General features: G+C 36.8%; 1 pseudogene; it reads right to left on the bottom strand.

Annotated features, from left to right (window-relative positions):
* Positions 1 to 391: 391 nt before the first annotated feature.
* Positions 392 to 17,809, bottom strand: LOC117240540 (annotated as a pseudogene).
* Between the last annotated feature and the right edge of the window lie 1,718 nt (positions 17,810 to 19,527).

The following is a 19,527-nucleotide window of genomic DNA, read 5'->3' as shown; positions in this document are numbered from 1 at the left end:
AAAAATGTTAAAAACATTAAAGGAATCAAAAATTTAAATCTCCCTAATTTATTATTTACGTAATTAATAAATTACGTAATTATTAATTACGTAACATTTTCGATATTATTCTACGTAATATCTTTGAATATCAAATTAGCACCAACCGCTGAACGATTCGAACGTGCGTAACGCAAGTGAAAATTAGCATTAAAATTATAAAAGCTCTTAAAAGATAATAATAAAAATTATATAGGAACACGATTTCTAAGCTCGCTCTTTTTATAATTAAGGCTTACAAATTCTTAAACGTAAACGGTAAAAATAAAAATTAATGTAGGAGAATAAAAAAATAATATGTTCCGATTTTTTCTCGTACAAAAATCGTCAGACTGATCCGCTTGTAATATTGTTACTTCTAAAAAAACACGAATCCTCCTTCGTGTTTTTTAATTGAATTATTATTAAAAATCAGATAATTATCGTTCACAGGAGTGATAGTGTTGATGTCCATTGAAGTGAGTCTTATGGTAGCAAGGCAACGACCAGAAATGTTGGTCCCTTCCGAATTCTTTGCCTTGCTTGATAGTCTGAGGAAGATTCTGGCCGACAGTTTCCGGCAGGAACAAAACCAGTGCAGCGCCAAAAAAGGACACCGTGCTGATAATGAGCATTGGAAATCCCTCCCAAATTGCAGCCTAATGAACAAATATTAATTTATATGAGCAAAGGTTAAATACCATGAAAATCTGGTCAAAGTATTTCTCATTTAAAAAGTTTCATTAGAAAGTTTCAACCAATATAGTTTCATATCTTAAGTTATTCCATCATTTTTTATTTTAAATTTCAATTTTTTGATTAAAGATCAGTTAAAGAAAAGCGTTGGTTGCAACTTCCAAAACGGGCTTTCTAGAAAGTGAGAAATATTTTGATCAGATTTTTATAATATTTAACTTCTTCAGGAAACAACTTGTTTTAAGGTAAGAAAAAAACTATTTTACATTTTCATGAGAAAATTTACATGAGAACTTTTTCATAATTTCTAATAGCGCTTATTGTATCTTTTGGAATAAATTAAAGAGAAGTTGAACGTGGATGTACTTAGCGGTGTTTCAAAAATGTTGTAACAACAATAGTAGTATAAATATTTATTTACCGAGTCAGCGATATATGGCGCCAAAGAGTGTGCAACTATTCCGAAAATATGAATGAAAGATACGCCCTGCGATCTGACTGGCGTGGGCAGAAGTTCTGCTGCATACTGAAGACCAACATTGGCTGCCATGTTCAGACAGAATCGCGACAATATTGACATTACTAATTTCGCGAGCACTGGGGAATAAATTAAAAAATACAAAATTAATCCTGGGTACACAATACTTGATTGTAAGTTTAATTAAAAATATAGTCCGATCGAAGCTTAATCAAAATCAAATTAAAATTTCACACAAACTTTAAACTTCTATAAATCTCCAAATTATAGAAAACCAACATATAGAAAATTATTCCTTCTAAAATGTGCACACCTCTTTCAATTTCGCCACTAAATTAATTCCCAATAATTCCTAAATTCTAGTTCCATCAAAATAATTATTTTCCAAGATTAATACCTTCGAAGTTGCCAAAATTCTTTTACATTCATCATCAACTTAATTTCAGATTTTTCTCAATAATACGTCATTATAATCGTTTTAATTTTACTTTAATAAACAGATCGATATATTTACTGGAATGCAGCATAAGTTCAGCGATACTGAGTACACAGGTCATTGCCATCGTGAGAAATCCGCAGAGTCTACGACCCCATCGGTCGAGCAACAGGGCGAGTAATAACCCAGCTGGAAGTTCTGTGGCACAGGCGATCGAGAACGACACGAACACCGAGCTCTGGATAAGTTTTAATGAATACACGTGACCGTCGAACGAGATCAGGGTGAAACACCTACAAGATTGTATCGGTTATTTATGAAGGTTTTCTCGCAACATGAACTCGTATCTTATACTTGCCAGAATGCAACTAGAAGAATAGTGTTTCTCGCCAACCGTGGCGTTTTGAACAGATCGAGCAGCGTCGCTGATTCTTGAATTTTGTCCGGTGCCTCCATGTTACTCTGCAAGAATTTATTTCGAGAATAATTAACGAAAGATATAATACGAGTCGTGCCTTTAGCCCTTACACAGTTCAAAATTCATAACACACTGAAAAGAAATTTTATTTTCATTTTATTCGTCATTAATAGATAGCACGAACAGTGGCACTTTGCATTCTGTTTTATGGAATTAGTCGGCATGGCTTTTGATATCGAGATTTATTAATATAATGGGTGGTTGGTTGATTAAATACTTTTCTGATCCGAAATACAGTCGGGAACAAAACTAAGTGGATTAGTGGAGAAAATGTAAAAATTCATTTCAATCATTTGCTGAACTATCTGCATATTATTAGAAGGAAATATAATAAATAAAACTCAAGTATATGAGGCTGATACTAATTTGATTATACTTTCTTCACATCTATTTCCATTAACTATAGTAGCTTATTTTTATCTCCGATTGTACTTGTAAATTGTAAATATTTTATAATTTCTATATAAATTCCCAGATTTACTTCAAATTTTGTACGAGATCGATATAATACCACAATGGAATCGCGACAGTCAAGTTTCATTTCATATTTCATTTTTCATCGCGTTTCATTTTTAAAACCTGTCTATGCATGTTAAAATACATTCGCGAGTCTGTGTGTTTTCGACGTGAATCAAATATATCTGTCAGCACAGATTCAAGTACTGTACCGTATGATTTCGCGTAAGCTTTCTAGAATTCTATTTGATCGAACTTACGACGAATATATCGCAAATACGCGAGTCTGGATTTCTGCGATTGATCCTAGCTGTTCTCCGTAGTTTCTCAACAACCTTGTCCATCATCCCGTTGGAAACGTACCAGCTTGAACAGAGCAAATACGAGTGATATGGATCGATAAGTAAATTTGCATAAATCTCAAAGCGCAAGTTGAGAATTCGAATAATCGAACGATTAGGAGTTTACTTACCGGGCGCTCTCGGGAAGAATCCACGGTGTGATAGCGACAGATAACAGCGGTATGGCAGTAACGTAAGTAAAATATCTCCAGTTCGCGATATAATAGGCTATCCATGGTAAAATTGTACTGGCCACTGCGAAGTATACGCCAAAGGCGATATTCACGACCAACGTTCGTTTCGAAACAGCCATATATTCGAGAACTGTGGGATAATTGATCGTCGATGACTCTCGGAATAACTGATTATTATATCAAGATACTTAACGACGATTATTCTTTATGTTGCAGTAATAGAACATGGAAGATCTATCGAGTGAAACCGGTTATTATTAATATGGAGCAATTGATGACGAGCCGAATGAACGATACCATCAACATAATTGTAGGATAATTGTAAGATTATAAATATAATTCCGATTTTAAATTAATCCGTTTACTCTGCAAACGTGAATGTTCCGAGTTTGAGCTGGTCCGTATAACAAAAAGCGCTACATAATGCACGTGTTTTGCTTCTAACGTATTTAAACGAATTACGTGTTGAAAATTTTGTGATAATTTTCATTTCGAACGAATATACAGAGTGGTTGGTAACTGGTGGTACAAGCGGAAAGGGAGTGATTCTACGCGAAAAAAGAAGTCGAAAATATAGAATAAAAATTTTTCGTTCGAGACTTTGTTTTCGAGAAAATCGACTTTGAATTTTCGCTCGATACGCGTGCACTTTATCGCGTCTCGTTATAACGGATCTCACTATAGATCGTTGTCTCGATGGAAGAATTAAAAAAGAAAATTTGTATTCTATATTTTCGACTTCTTTCCGCTTGTACCACCAGTTACCAACCACCTTGTATAACTCGATTTAAGAATATCAAGATATAACTATCCTCGACGACATGAAAATCGATGAAACGATCTTTAACAATAACAAAATCAATATATTCATCTCTGGTGGTGGCAAAAGCTCTTGAATCAAGAACTCGAACCGTATAGTTCAATCGAGTACAGCAACGTCAAAATTATCTTCGAGGAACAATTCATCAAAAATTTCTCACGCAACATCATCTTTCACGTAATAGAAACACTGACTTCATACTAACGTTATCTCTCGCGTGACTGAAACATTGGCTTATCGGTCGAACCTCTCGCACTTTCTACTTCGTAGAAGGCTTACCGATAATCAGAGGAATGTTGATACAGTTATCGAACGCCAGTCCAGTGAGAAACCTACAGACGGCGAATGACCAAAAACTATTTGCGCTGGCAGTGAAAATGGAGGCAAAAAGGGCGATACCATTGCAGAACATTAAAGCTGGGATACGACCCTTGTGATCGGCGATCCAACCGACTAGAAAACCACCGATGATGGATCCGCAGAAGAAGATGGCCTGCGCCGTTGATACGAGGTATTCTCGGTCGCATACCCAATCTAGCTAATCACCAAGGTTAAGAGTTAGTCAGCGAAAAACCAGATTCATATTTTTCAGAATATAATTTTAATCCTGCTGCGGTTGTCACAGACGAAATTCGAGCAACTGTATATAACAAACCGAAATTCCGAACGCCTTATCGCGTGTGACCGTCCGGTCAGCACCCGTTCTCAGCCGCCTGAGTGGCATTCGATCACTCCAGCCGTTCTCCGAATTTTGCACTAAGTATAAACAAAACCTTCTCCCACTCCAACGAATGGAAGAATATAAATGCTCCCTTCAAAATCATCCAGTCAGTCTAATAAAAAAATTCTTAACTAATCCAAGTATCGAAAGTGTATCATCGCGAACCGAAAAAATTGTATAAATTGAGGAAAAAAAGTAAAAAGAACTTAATCTCCTTTTCGGAAATTAACAAGTTCCTTATTTTTACCTTAATTTTACACGACATTTTTGGCGATCCATGCCAGGATCTATTCACTTCAGTGCAAACGAAATTACGATTTCGGCGTACGCGCATCATTGAAGATCGAAGGATCAACGGACCCAGTGCGAATCTTTGCTACTACGAAGCCCTGCAGCAACGTTCCACTACGGTGAAACTAAACGAGAGGACTACGGTCAGCGCAGAGCAAGCCTACGAATAAGATTCGGAATCTAGAACCAGCCAGAGAGGAAACATCCCTGAGACCCCTCAACGGTCATAGCTACTACGGTAAGCTGAAAAATCTGGATTCATTTTCACGATACCGTGTGAGAAAACCCAGTTTCTCAAGCGCTTCGAGTCCAAATAGCAACAGTAGTTCAGACTCATTAAGCTCAATTAGAATCATGCCCACATCACGAAAAGACAAAGTCGAAACTATTGAAACCGTTTCTACAAACGGAGGTACGGACAATTCGATTCGTGCCATACTCGACGTGATACAAAAACAAATTGAAATTCTTGCGCAACGTGTAGAAGAGACACAACGAGCGGCCGACAGTGAAAATAAGAAGCGTGCAGCGGAAATAGAACTATTAGACAAAAATATCTCTAAAATAAAAATAGGACGCGACGCTACTACAGAACTAGGCTCCCTTATTACTATGGACGAATCTGTTGCCGCGAGAGATAGAACTTCCCCACCATGCGTTCCAATTCGAACAGAAGAAGGCAACCATCCCTCTTGCGAAGACCGTCCACCGCAATTCGCCTCTCCGAGCTTACGGGCCAAAGACGCGATAGTATGTATTCCGCAATTAAACGGCGAAGACAATATCGGAGTAGAAGAATTCATACGCGAAGTACGCGAATTACCAGCCATGTGTAGCGAACCCACGCTACTATTAAAAATGATCAAAATCGGGAAAATCGCGGGTAAAGCCGCAATGGCCATCTGCAATATACCGATATACGAATACGGACACCTGTATGATGCCCTAAGACGAAACGTAGCCACCCAAGACTCTGTTAGAGAACATCAAGACCAGCTACGCGAAACGAGACAGCGTCACGACGAAAGTGTGCAAAGTTATATCATCAGGTTCCGCAGAGCACTCAATAAGTTACAATACAGTATAACGAACGAATACCGCGACGAAATTACTAGACGAGCTATGAACGACAGGATTTTAAAAGACTCCGTGATCGATTTTATCCGAGGCCTGAAAGGCGAAATAGGACAATTACTACTCGCCAATCCACCATACAATATCCTTGAAGCCGAAAAGACAGCCACCGACATCGAGCGATTCTTCAGGGAAGATCGAAATCGACGACCAAAACCAATAGAACGATTACGACTCCCTGAGCAGCAACGACTAACAACCAATAATCCTAATCCGATCACTACAAAACCAACTCCAACACCCAATCCAATGCCAAGAAGCTTCCGACAAACCGAACAAATACCACTTGCCCAAAGGACACAATTAAAATGCTTCAAATGCAACCAAACCGGACATGTCTCCAGTCAATGTAAAAATTTTCGAACACCCAGCCAATTTCCGAGACCACCAGCAGTCCACAATCTCGAGACACACAAGGAAGAAATAGAGAAACCAACAGACCAGACCTACGAATTAACGCCACAACGGGAAGACTACCCACAGTACTTTTACGATCCGACGGACAGCGACATAAATTCCTCATTGACAGCGCAGCAGGAATCAATATACTCAAGCGAAGATGCGTATTACGACCAAGAATAACAAAAGAACGGAAATTCTCGATGGGACACTCTAAATTTGAAACCAACGAACACGCTTTGATAAAACTATTTGGCAAAACTCTAGAATTTTTTGTGGTAGAAGACAACTTTCCAATTATAGAAGACGGCATACTCGGTTTGCCAGCCCTATCTAAATTCAAACTTGAACTCTCGAATCAACAATTAAAACTTGACAATAATGTACTTTTATTGCAACAGGAAAACGACGTACCTCCAAAACAAGCAGTGTCAAAAACAGTCTACCTGGAAGGAAACCCGACAACGATATGCTTTATCAATGGTGGTGAGTGCCCAGCCAAAATGACTAATTTTATCGAAAATTCAAATACGTATGATCAAGTCTCCACGTTTAAAGATTTAGTTAGACTTTTGCATATAGAGAAAACCCTCCGTGAACCAATCGAAAAGATATTGCTGTTCTACCTCGACGTATTCAATCTAGAGACCGACTTATTACCATGCACTAATCTTGCTAAACACACAATAACGTTAAAAGAAAATAAAATCATTAACACAAAATCTTACCGACCGCCTGAATGCAATAAAGAAGAAATCAAACGACAAATGGACGAAATGCTACAAAAGAACATTATAGAACCATCTGATTCTCCTTACAATTCACCAGTCTGGGTAGTACCAAAAAAGGCAGACGCCTCAGGGAAACAGAAATGGCGAATTGCAATAGACTTCAGAAAAATAAATGAACTAACTGACCAGGACGCATATCCATTACCTGACATAGACGACATACTATCCCAACTAGGCAACGCAAAATTCTTCTCAGCCCCCGATTTATCCTCCGGATTCCACCAAATCCCAATGGACATAGACTCTAAAGAGTACACAGCATTCTCCACACCACAAGGACACTATCATTACAATAGGATGCCATTCGGTTTAAAGAATGCACCTGCAACATTTCAACGCATGATGGATACCGCGCTAAGAGGACTCATAAATAAACATTGCTTCGTATATTTAGACGACATTATAATATTCGGGCAGTCGATTGAAGAGCACAATAGCAACCTCGCGATAGTATTGCAACGCCTACGCGAACTCGGACTCAAAATACAGCCGGACAAATGCGAATTTCTCAAACCAGAATTAGAATATCTTGGACATATAGTAACCGCCGAAGGTGTAAAGCCAAATCCCAAAAATTAGAAGCCGTTAGCAATTTCAAACAGCCACGTAATCCCACAGACATCAAATCGTTCTTAGGACTAGCAGGTAATTACCGTAAGTTCATCAGAAACTTTTCTAAGATCGCGAAACCATTGACCGAACTTACAAAAAAGGAGACACCATTTCATTGGACAGATAAAACCCAGGAAGCATTCCAGACATTAAAAAATAAACTCTGTTCATCACCCGTACTAAAATTCGCAGACTTTGCGAAACCATTCACATTAACGACTGACGCCAGTAACGAAGGTATAGGTGCAATCTTATCACAGGACGGACATCCATGTTGTTATATCTCGCGAACTCTAAACCCACCGGAACGAAACTATTCCACTACAGAAAAAGAACTTTTAGCAATAGTATGGGCCGTGAAACGCCTCCGACAATATCTGTTAGGACGGAAATTCCTCATCCGAACCGATCACCAAGCACTAAAATGGTTACAGAATTGCAAAGACCCCTTATCACGCTTGATGAGATGGCGACTAAAACTAGAAGAATACGAATACGACATAGAACACACGAAAGGAAAAGATAATACTGCAGCCGACGCACTATCTAGAATACATGTTCTGAGCAGACGACGCGAAAATTTGAACATAGAACTCGATAAAAAAGATCACGATTGGGAAAAATCTACCGACGCGTTACCCAAAATTCTCAAAATGACTCCGAACCGTAAATCTTTCTATCAATTATCCAAAGCAGAGCTAGGAAATTACGACAGAATCGAATGGTTAACTAAATTAAACGAAATTATTCATATAAACGAAAAGATAGGTATAGGCGACGACAGTTTCACAAAGACCGAAAAGAACGCGATCAAACAAATTTTACTATTCCTGAACGACACCGTAAAAGAATTAAATTTTGCATGGGAACCAATTCAAACATATAGCGACGAAGAAATAGACGAATTATTGAAAGAAAATCACGATTTAGTAGGACACCCCGGTATACAAAAGACATACGACCGCATTCGTGAACGGCACAGAGTACCAGATTTGATGAAACGTATACAACAACATATAGAACCATGCGACACCTGCCAAACATCTAAAACTACACGTATCAGACCGCGCGAAGAACCTTGTATCACCGACACACCCCTCGAACCAAACGATAAAATTGCTATGGACTTATTGGCCCACTGAAAAAGACGAAAAAAGGCAATCAGTATATTCTATCCATACATGACGAATTGACAAAATACTTAATACTCGTACCACTAAAACCTCAGCAAACGGAAACAATTTGGAACGCACTCTTGAATCATTACATTTACATCTTTTCCGCTCCAAAAAAGATATTAACTGACCGCGGACAGAATTTTATATCTAGTTTAATGCAACAGTACGAAGACGCGTTCAAAATCAAACATATCAAAACGACATCCTTCCACCCACAAAATAACGGATCGTTAGAACGGACACACGCAGTAATAACAGACATGTTAAAATCGATACAGCGAAATTCGGATGAAGAATGGGACGATCAACTTAACTTTGTATGCCTTGCATATAACACAATGATACACGACTCTACTGGTTACACGCCATCCGAACTCACATTCGGACACCAAGCCAATCTTCCCTCCACAATATCCAAGAATCCCCAACGCACATACGCAGACGAAGTCACGTTCCACAAAAAGGAATGGGACTCTAGACTCCGACACGCTCGCGAAACATTGATCAAAAGTAAACAGCGATATCAGCGCGATCAAGAACGTAAAAGTATAAAACCTCAATCAGTTTTCAAAGAAGGAGGCTCCGTTTTAATACATAACGATCATAAAAGGCATAAACTTGATGTGGAATGGTTAGGACCGTACACGATTGATAAAGCATGTACTCCATACTATCTGATTCAAGACAAAAAGATACACGGTAATCGTTTAAAACCTTACTTTCCAGGTCGACGCTCCTCTTTGCCGGAATAGTATCCGCGCAGATAAATATTACACCATTAGAAGGAAACTCTGTATTCGTAGAAAACATAGGAAAAGGATATTTATACAGCGACACTGCCAATGTAATAGTAGGATTAGACACTAGCGACATATACGAACAGATAAGCGCAATAGAATCATATAAATTAACAATAGACTCACGTGCAATCAGCAAACAATACGTCGAAGAGTTAGGCGGATTACAAAATCGCATCAATAACCTAAAACAACTCGCAAAACACTTGAAAGCGTTAACACATACCCGGAGCACACGAGGTTTGCTTAACATCATAGGTTCCGTATCGAAAAGTCTGTTCGGGACTCTCGACGATGATGATCTTACGCTCATAAACAAAAATACGGACAAACTATTCGATGATAATAATAAAATCAAGACCATAATAGCTAATCAAACAGCACTTATTAGAAAAATTGTAAACTCAGAAAACCTAAACCACTTAGAGAGATCATATAGTGATATATTAAAATTACAACAGCGGGCAAATATCGATAGATCTATGCTTAAGATGATCATGAAAGTCGACACCGCGATGCAAACTTTACACTTCCAATTAGATGAAATACTTAACGTCATGATATTAGGCAAACAAGGAATAATTAGTCCACAAATACTTGACCCCAATGAATTCATAGAAAATTACGCCAAGACAATAGGTAGCTAGATGTACAACACCGCGATTTCTGCCAAAACCGAACATTTTCAATTCATACTCGACATCAGTGATCTTAAAATCTTCACAATAGATGACGAAATATTTTTCAAGATCATAGTACCTTTAGTCTCTAACACAGAATGGAACATATTACAAGTATATCCTATCCCGAGTAAAAGAAATGGAGTATTTTTGGCTCCAGTAGTCGAACATCAGATATATTTAACTTCAGGTCTTTCATTTATAAACGCTGATATCGAGTATATCAACAAACTTTGTAAGAATCGAGCCGGAACCACTATATGCAAACAAACACTACCTATCCATGACAGAAATTCAAGAACCGATTGTCGCAGCGAAATAATAAATTTCAAACCACACATTGAACATTGTCAAATAACTGTACTTAAGATTGAAGACATTAGCTTTATACCGCTCAAAACTAGCAACTGTTACATTGCGATACCAGCAAATCCGATAGAAATAGACACAATTTGCCAAACGAAACATACCTTACAAAAACTTGACAAGCCTTCCATCATAAGAGCTAACACTTCTTGCGATATATTGTACAAAGACGAACACATGCGTATAGGCGAAACAAAAAACGAAGTCATATACGAAATCAAAACAAAAACCCTAGCGCTCAAAACAAACGATAGTTTCACTCATCTATTAGATAAACTCGAGCGAGCACCGAAAATAATAGATAATTTACAAGGCTATAAAACAACGATCGATAAAATAGGCGACGAGATAGAAACTCTTAATTTCGAACACAGAATTAAAAATATACAGTATTGGGGACTAACCACGCTCCAGATATTAGGGTACATAGCATTAGGCATACTAGGTATATATGGATTAAACAAAATAGGGGTATTCAAATGCATCAGGAAATGTATACCGAACAAATTATGTATCAATTTATTTTGCTGCCGAAATGAAACTGTAATCAACAGCCACAATGCGACAGCCCCACCAGTACCACTCACCCTGGGCTCAACACCCAACATCTATATTCCAACCAACACATACCACTCAGATGAAGAGGAGGAATCAGCTGTAATTTTCAAGCCACGTCAAGTCCGATTCCACAAAAATCTTCTGAAGAAAACTTGAGGGATCAAGTTCAATCTAAGAAGGGGGGAATGTCACAGACGAAATTCGAGCAACTGTATATAACAAACCGAAATTCCGAACGCCTTATCGCGTGTGACCGTCCGGTCAGCACCCGTTCTCAGCCGCCTGAGTGGCATTCGATCACTCCAGCCGTTCTCCGAATTTTACACTAAGTATAAACAAAACCTTCTCCCACTCCAACGAATGGAAGAATATAAATGCTCCCTTCAAAATCATCCAGTCAGTCTAATAAAGAAATTCTTAACTAATCCAAGCATCGAAAGTGTATCATCGCGAACCGAAAAAATTGTATAAATTGAGTAAAAAAATAAAAAGAACTTAATCTCCTTTTCGGAAATTAACAAGTTCCTTATTTTTACCTAAATTTTACACGACACGGTCTTCGATTCTGCTCGCAGTTCGATGAATGAAAGAGTTCTTTATGCTCTGAAAAAAACGTTCGCGTAAAATCGGAACGAGGAATTATCCGTACTAACAATTATCGTCTTATACTTTCTTTAAACTTAAGAAATTTACTATAACAAGGTTAGAGTAGATCGGAAATGACCCAAAGAACGCAGCAGAAGTGTAAGAATTTCGAAGCATGCGATTCAGACAACGATGTGAATACTTCACCTCAGTTCCTATACTAGGATATGGAATCTGCGTAAAATTATACTCTCATTGAGTACATTTTATCGTTTTGTTTGTTTGGAAACCCGATGAGCTCAGGCTCTTATCGCTCTTCAACAGCTCTGTGAAGTTTACGTCCTTCCGTTGACATTGTTCGTAATAAGGATAAACGTTCGTCACTGGAATCGCTATCTTAATCCTAAACACCCCATACGATAGATGATTGATCATTTTAATTATTAAAATAAGAACCAAAGTCCAGACAGAGTAATCCAAAAATATCTTGTATCTTATCGTGAAATTTTTCTACAATATTTTCTAATAATTTTCGAAATGTTCGAAAATTCGAGAAATTCCAGAAATCTCGATATCTCGCATATTTTTCACAATATTTTAAAGTCACTTTCTACGAACAATCAAAAATATCGTTCAAAGTTTAAAGGAGCTTTCGTTGCTACGTATATCTCCTTTTCTGTCTTTCCTTCATTATACATACTTACCTCTCTTCTTCGGTGAAATTCGAGTTTACTAATTCGTCTATCCTGCACCAGTGTTCCGTGGGAATAATCGTAATGAAAAATTGCGAGAAATACAGAAACGCGTACGTCGCGCCATAAGGTAGTAACGACAATAACAACAGCCATTGATATCTCCCGTAGTCACCGACATACGGCAGAACATCATCGAAACTTTCCAATCTTGGTCTCAATCGAGTCGCTTCAGTGGGCAATATAGAGTTACTCTTCTCGTCCTTCATTTCGCTGAAACAGAATCCATCCTTGATTTCCAGGCGTAGCAGTATAAAAGTCGTATAACAAAGTTTTCAGTCTTCTAGTCTTTGAAATAAATGTCATTCGGCAGTTCCTTTGATGTTTCACATTCTGTGATTCCAATTACAATGCTCCTTTCCTCTCCCACAAACAGGAAATTATTTTCTGACAGAACGCAGGAACAATCTTACCCGTCATTCACGTTTTCCCCTTCCATAGTTCGAGCAGCAAAGTCTCAATTATGATTTTAGATTTTGAAAGGCAACGGAGATGAAAGAGGAGACCCGATATGCTGATCGAAAGACGTTCGGAAATGAACTGAAAGAACGAGCGAAGTCCGGCAACTGTTCGCTTTGTTTTCGATTCGGTTAAACGTTAAATTAAGTGTAAGTGTTTGCTCGAGTGCCGGCCAATTACTGTGCCGGGAGTCAAGTGAATCGTGACACGCGACTCGTTCAAATTGAATTGCATACGAACCACGCTCGCGAGATCATCTTTAAAAAGGGCTGATTCGGTATACGCGGCGATGTCAACGTGATATCTACATGTCTGAGGAAAGTTTCGACGAAAGAAATAGCCTCGAGTACTGGTTAATGGTGTTCGAGTTATCGTTTGGATATCGATATTATAGATTTGCAAATGAGATAGAAGAACCGAAGGAAAGTTTGTTGACTCTGTCATATTTAATTAAATGCAGGAGAAAAATTGAATGGAATAATTTTCTGATTAATATTGTTTGTTTATTACTCGTAATTCTCTTACCCGGCGACTTAAGGGTGACTTCCGGTTACAGTGCTTAACTAAACTAAGTTTTCGATCAATATATTGAACTCTATTGGAAAATAACCGAGAAAATTTTAAGCCATCGAAGGCTAAGAATAAATGAAATAATTGAAGGTTTTTCAAACCTGTTTTAACACTAATATCAGGGATATAAGAAGATGGTACTTCTGATGTATCAACGCAATTATTTGATTATTTACCATTCGTTAAAACAGACGGTCTTAGGGACTGAGGTGGTTAATTAGATATTGAAAAATTAAAAGAACGATTTCCAAGTTAAAAGTAAAATAATATATCGATCTTTCGCAAAATTTTTATATCAAATTGTTCATTTTCGTATCAGATAGAGCAAAAGGTTAAACTGATATGTTTACTTGAAAATGGATTCAGGGAAATTAATCATTTGCCAATTAAATTTAAGCGAATACGTGAAACAATATTATCATATAGAATAAACACGGAAACGAAACAGCTGACAGAAAAACCATCGATTTCGAGACATCGATTAGAATGACTAGTGTCATTGTCAGGAGCGAGAAAGTGGTCGAGTGCTCGAAATAACTGACCTGTTTGGAAAATACGACAACGAGAAACGTTCGTGCTACGAGCCATCGTGTCTACATAATAAATACTTGCGTGTGTACGTCTACACAAATGGCGACATTTTTAAAATCAAAAATAGAGTATATTACCCTTGATCGTCCAAACGAAACAATTGCTTATAATTACAAGACATTTGATACAGGACTTTGAGAAATCAATATGCTACAATTTGTTGGAAACATTTAGCTTGCACATAAATCACATATGAGCCAAACTCACGCGACTGATAACGTTACATTGCACTGAAACTGAGGACTCGATCGATTCTCAAAATTCCAAATACAATCTTTTAAATTAATTTTCACTCATTATCAAGAATCCAATCAAAATTTCTTTTTCCTAATTTATTAGTAACATTCTTAGGTAGAATTAATAATTATCGCTTCTCTTTTATAAACGATTATCAAAGCGAAAAATTAAATTCAGTCTATAGAAGAAAATGAATACAGAAGTTGAAACCCTTATCTGTCACCAAACGATTCTTCTATGTCTAATTAACGATAGTCTCACGACGTCAAAGTGAAACTCCAAACTGATCGTTTCTCGTTGCTCTTTGTTCAAAATATCGATCACGATTAATCAGGCACTACCAACCACATCTACTAATATCACTGTCAGATCGATTAACAGCAAGTTATGAAATTAGTAATTAAGGGCACCCTCGATCAAACCATTTTTCTCTCTCAACGTCACACTAAATCATGTCAAATGTATCTTTCCGTTCCAAATGTCGTCGACTAACTTCCAACGAACAAAATGTCTCAATACACTAAGTTCGATACCTTCGTGTTCTTTGTGGAGATAACCGAAGAATTTTTCCGTTATTGTAGCATTTTCGTTGCTGCTTCTTAATTTAAAAGTAAAGAAATAAAATTAGTTTGAAAAAGCAATTAAAGTAATTTACGTGGGTTTCTTTGAAGACGGCGGAAAATCGATGATAAAACGAAATAGAAATAGAAATAAAATAAAATAAAATCTGCGATTAAACGAATAATTAATACATGTTATTTTGAAAAGGAAATTGGCGATAAAATAGGCGAAAAACAGTTTCTATTAAAAAGGTTATACGAATAATCAACGCAGTTTGCTTCGAAGCAAAATTAGAATTGGCAATCGAGCGAATGATTGACGATTTATTTGGAAAAGTTAGCGGAATCAATGACTAAACAAGCGAGATTTCTTTAAACACACGATTTCCTTCGTAAAGAAAGAAAAAGTAGATTTGTTGATTACACGAATAATCGCTGCAGTTTATCTCAAAGAAGAAATAGCGCGGATGGTCAAACAGGCGAGAAACAAGGTTTCTCCGGGAAAAGAAAATAAAATAGCTGATCGAGTAAATAGTAAATACAATTTACCTTGAGAAAGAAGCAGACTCGAGCGATCAACACTGTTTCCCTCGAAGAAACGCTAAAATTAATGGTCAAACAATCAAAGTAAGTAATTTTTCTCGAGGATAAAGTAGGATCAGTAGTTAAATCAACAAGATTGGTACAGCTTCCCTTCAAGAGACACTATGATCAATATTTATACAGGCAGTCACGGAATCTCCCTTTCGACTGATCCAATCATTGAGTGAAACGATTGTATTCGATGAAATTTTCCTCGAAGATGAAGCAGAGTCGCAGATCCTTACGTAAACGACCGATCAAGTTTCCACGGCAATAAACCTAAATTCCCTGGCTAATTGAAAATATAAAGGAGACACGACCACATTTCCATTTAAAGAAATGCAATTGTTAGTTAAACAACGATAGGATTTTCTTATTCGAAAAGAGAGGAGAAAAATGTCCGATGTTCACGAAGTCTTGTACAAATATGAAGGGGAAACCGGCTCGCGTATCGCTGATATAGAAGCTTGCTTAGCGAAGACGAACACGATACTCGGTGACACGTGTTTGCCAATAAAAAAGGAGAGAATCGAAGAGAAACGGAACCGAAGGAAGAAACGTTGATTGACAGTGGAACCGGCGAAACTAAAAATAGTTTGGAAAACACGATTTTCCGATCGCGAACATCGAGGACCACGTGCTCGCGTTGCCATTGATCGAACTCCATTTAGGTTTGCGGCAAATCGTCGCAACAATCGTCGACGTTGGTAGAACAGAGACACAGAGTTCTTCTGTCTCACAAAAAGCAAGGTGCATACATATGTATTTCCTTGTTTCTCCAAAGCATAGTGGCGCCACGCCGGAAACCGGTTGTCCGAAGCCAGCCATACTTTTCAATGGTGTTGAAATGAATTGTATTGTCGTCTTGTCGCGTACTAAAATTGCGATATATGGACGGTGTTAAAAATTGACGTTGAAACACAACTGATTTTTGCAATTTAAATAACGGATGTATTGAAACGAATTCAGTGGATTTTTCAGGTAAATTTGTCGTTTGTTTTACCGGGTTTGATCTTGGATCGACTTTAGTATATTTTTCATATTTAATTGAAATGGGGAATTGCGTTATGTTATTTGTTGATACTCTGTAGGTTAGAAATGTTAGCATCGTTATTTTAGAATTAATATTTACAAAAGGCATAAATGTAATTGAATTCTAAAGAGGATTAATTAAGAATGCTCAAGCTTTTTGTGAGATTGGTTTTTTCTTGCAAGCTACCTCTATAAATTAGACCTCTCCTGAAGGGGCACGTAGTTTCATCAACCGGTTTCTTCTAACGAGATTCGTAGAATTTGCTTTTTGCGAAGGGACTGATTTATGAATATTGTTTCTTCTGAAAAGACTGCTTTGTTACCATAAAAAATCAAGGACAGGTTTTCGTAGTTTATATTCACCGAAATATTCACACACACAATAATTTCGAACAGTACGATTAACAAATTACTAAATATGTCTGTACAAATTTCACCTTACGCTCGAAGATACAAGCAAAGCGAAAATTAAATTTCCAAAATCAAATATCAAGAACAGTAAATAACTATATGCAGAATATTCTTCTAGCGAAAGACAGACAGTCTCTACTCACTATGTACATACGAAGAGAAAGATACACACTACATTCCAAACACATGTCCAAACACAGGAATGACCTCGTAACTTACATAACACCACAACTGAAGAAATTACACCATATAACATTGAATGTGACGGATGTAATATGGCACATCAATTATCGAACAAAAAGTTTCATAAAATTCAAATTAAAAGAAATATGGGATCGCGAAACACACAACGGGTGTGCATAAGTTATGTACGTAACTTCCAACTTACACACATGCAATAGGTTTAACCGTTACTGGCGTTGATAATAACAGAAGCACAGTCATGGATCCGTTACCATGTCTAGCGTTGTTTCAACGAGTTTCATTCCCACTTGATTTAGTGTCGCTCCTAACCGCTGGTTCACGCAACAGAGAAGGATAAAATGAACCACGACAGATATACAATTACATACTTACGTACTATATGGTTCAAAGTCTATAAATAATATTGTAGACGGTATAATTAGAGGCCTTCTGTACTATTTCCGCACGCAGTAACGTCCTAAACGTATACACGGAAAACTTTAAATCGTAGCACAATTGAAGCCAGAAGAAATTTTAAAGTGAGCTAAAAAATGAAAAACAAGCCGAAGATTCAAGAATAACAGAATTACACTGGAAACTCTATTTGGTGGGGGGAGGGAGGGGGGTGCGTTTGAAAATCGATCGCGTATTACGCGGTAGGTAGTAGTTGACTGATATGATTGGAGTAATAAATGTCATTACGGATTATTTGATATCACTGTAACTTTTTGAATAAAATTCAATGTCAAGATTTATTCATTATCGATACTTATCTTGTTTACAGTAGATTGCAGAATCGAGATATTCTGTTCGTAATTTTTTATGAAAATGTTCTTCGCTTTGATGAAGAATTATTAATACTCTTTTTTCGAAAACGATACTTATCGTACCGTCTAATACTCAAAGATCAAAGCCTATCACAGTTTTCTGTTCCATCTTTTTTAAATGCTTAAAATATTAAACCTAAATTTAATATTTTTTATCATTTTATTAACACGAAATCTGTTATTAATTATTTACTGTAATATTGTACAAATATTTCAGTCTTCATTTTGCCATACTAATACATAATGATCGTGATCTATCTTGATCATCTATCTTTTCCAAACTGATAATGTATTCCTTCATGGAATTTACCAGTTTCACTTCCTTATTGTTCATTTATCACCTAGTATCGGTAACAGATTATGTTATACGTGTTTCGTCGGCAAAACAAACAGAACTAAAGGATCTAAGAATCGCTCAGTAAGTAACAATGCGATTATGGCTGATTTCAGACAATCTGCGGCATTAAATTTTCTCACGTTGTCTCGTAACGATCGTGATTTTCCTTCTGATCCTTCAGATTAAACGTCCTTGAACATCGTTAACTAAATCATGAATTTATAACGAACCCCATTTTTCATTATTTTTTAACAAGATTCCAAAAGATATGAAAAGTAGACAAAACGGAGAGTTTATCTGAACATTTATCGAATGAATCGAAATTTTATTACACGTATTTAAATATTTAAATAATCTATCATTCGAGTGTGTAATTTGTAATTATAAAATTTTATAATTCGTAAACTCGTAGAAGGCAATTAAAAACTCATGAATACACAAGTGTGTGTCACTTCATGTATGTACTTGTTGTATCGGGTATTTATGACATTCAAATAATAATATCTACATTTAGCTTTCGAAAATTAACTTGCTAATACGAAGCGTATTAATCTTCATATTTTATAATAAACTTAATTATTTCGTTAGCAATGAAACATGTGCGTCTCGCAGAAATGTAAAAAATCGTAGACAAATATAATGTTCCTAGTTTTACTTAACTTCTTAATTTTATTTACAATGATTATTGTAACGAAGTGTCTTCAAGTGGCAATAACTCAAATTTAATCGTAATTTTTACGAACGCATAATCAAACTCGAATTTTATTCTTTAAGATATAGTTCATTCGAGTAACTCTGAAACGTAATTAATTAAAGCTTAGAAACGAAAGATTAAAAACATTTAATCCCCAATGGTGTATCTATTCCACTCTATATTAATATTAAAAAAACATACAAATCGGCGTCAAAAGATGTCAATATTTACAATCATAAAAATCGCCACGTTAAATCATCTTT

Source organism: Bombus vosnesenskii, unplaced genomic scaffold, assembly GCF_011952255.1.
Source record: "Bombus vosnesenskii isolate JDL3184/JDL3185 unplaced genomic scaffold, Bvos_JDL3184-5_v1.1 scf7180000014765, whole genome shotgun sequence".
NCBI classification, from domain to species: Eukaryota; Metazoa; Arthropoda; class Insecta; order Hymenoptera; family Apidae; genus Bombus; species Bombus vosnesenskii.
The sequence above is the reverse complement of the archived record's forward strand: the minus strand, read 5'-3'. Positions and strand labels throughout refer to the sequence as shown.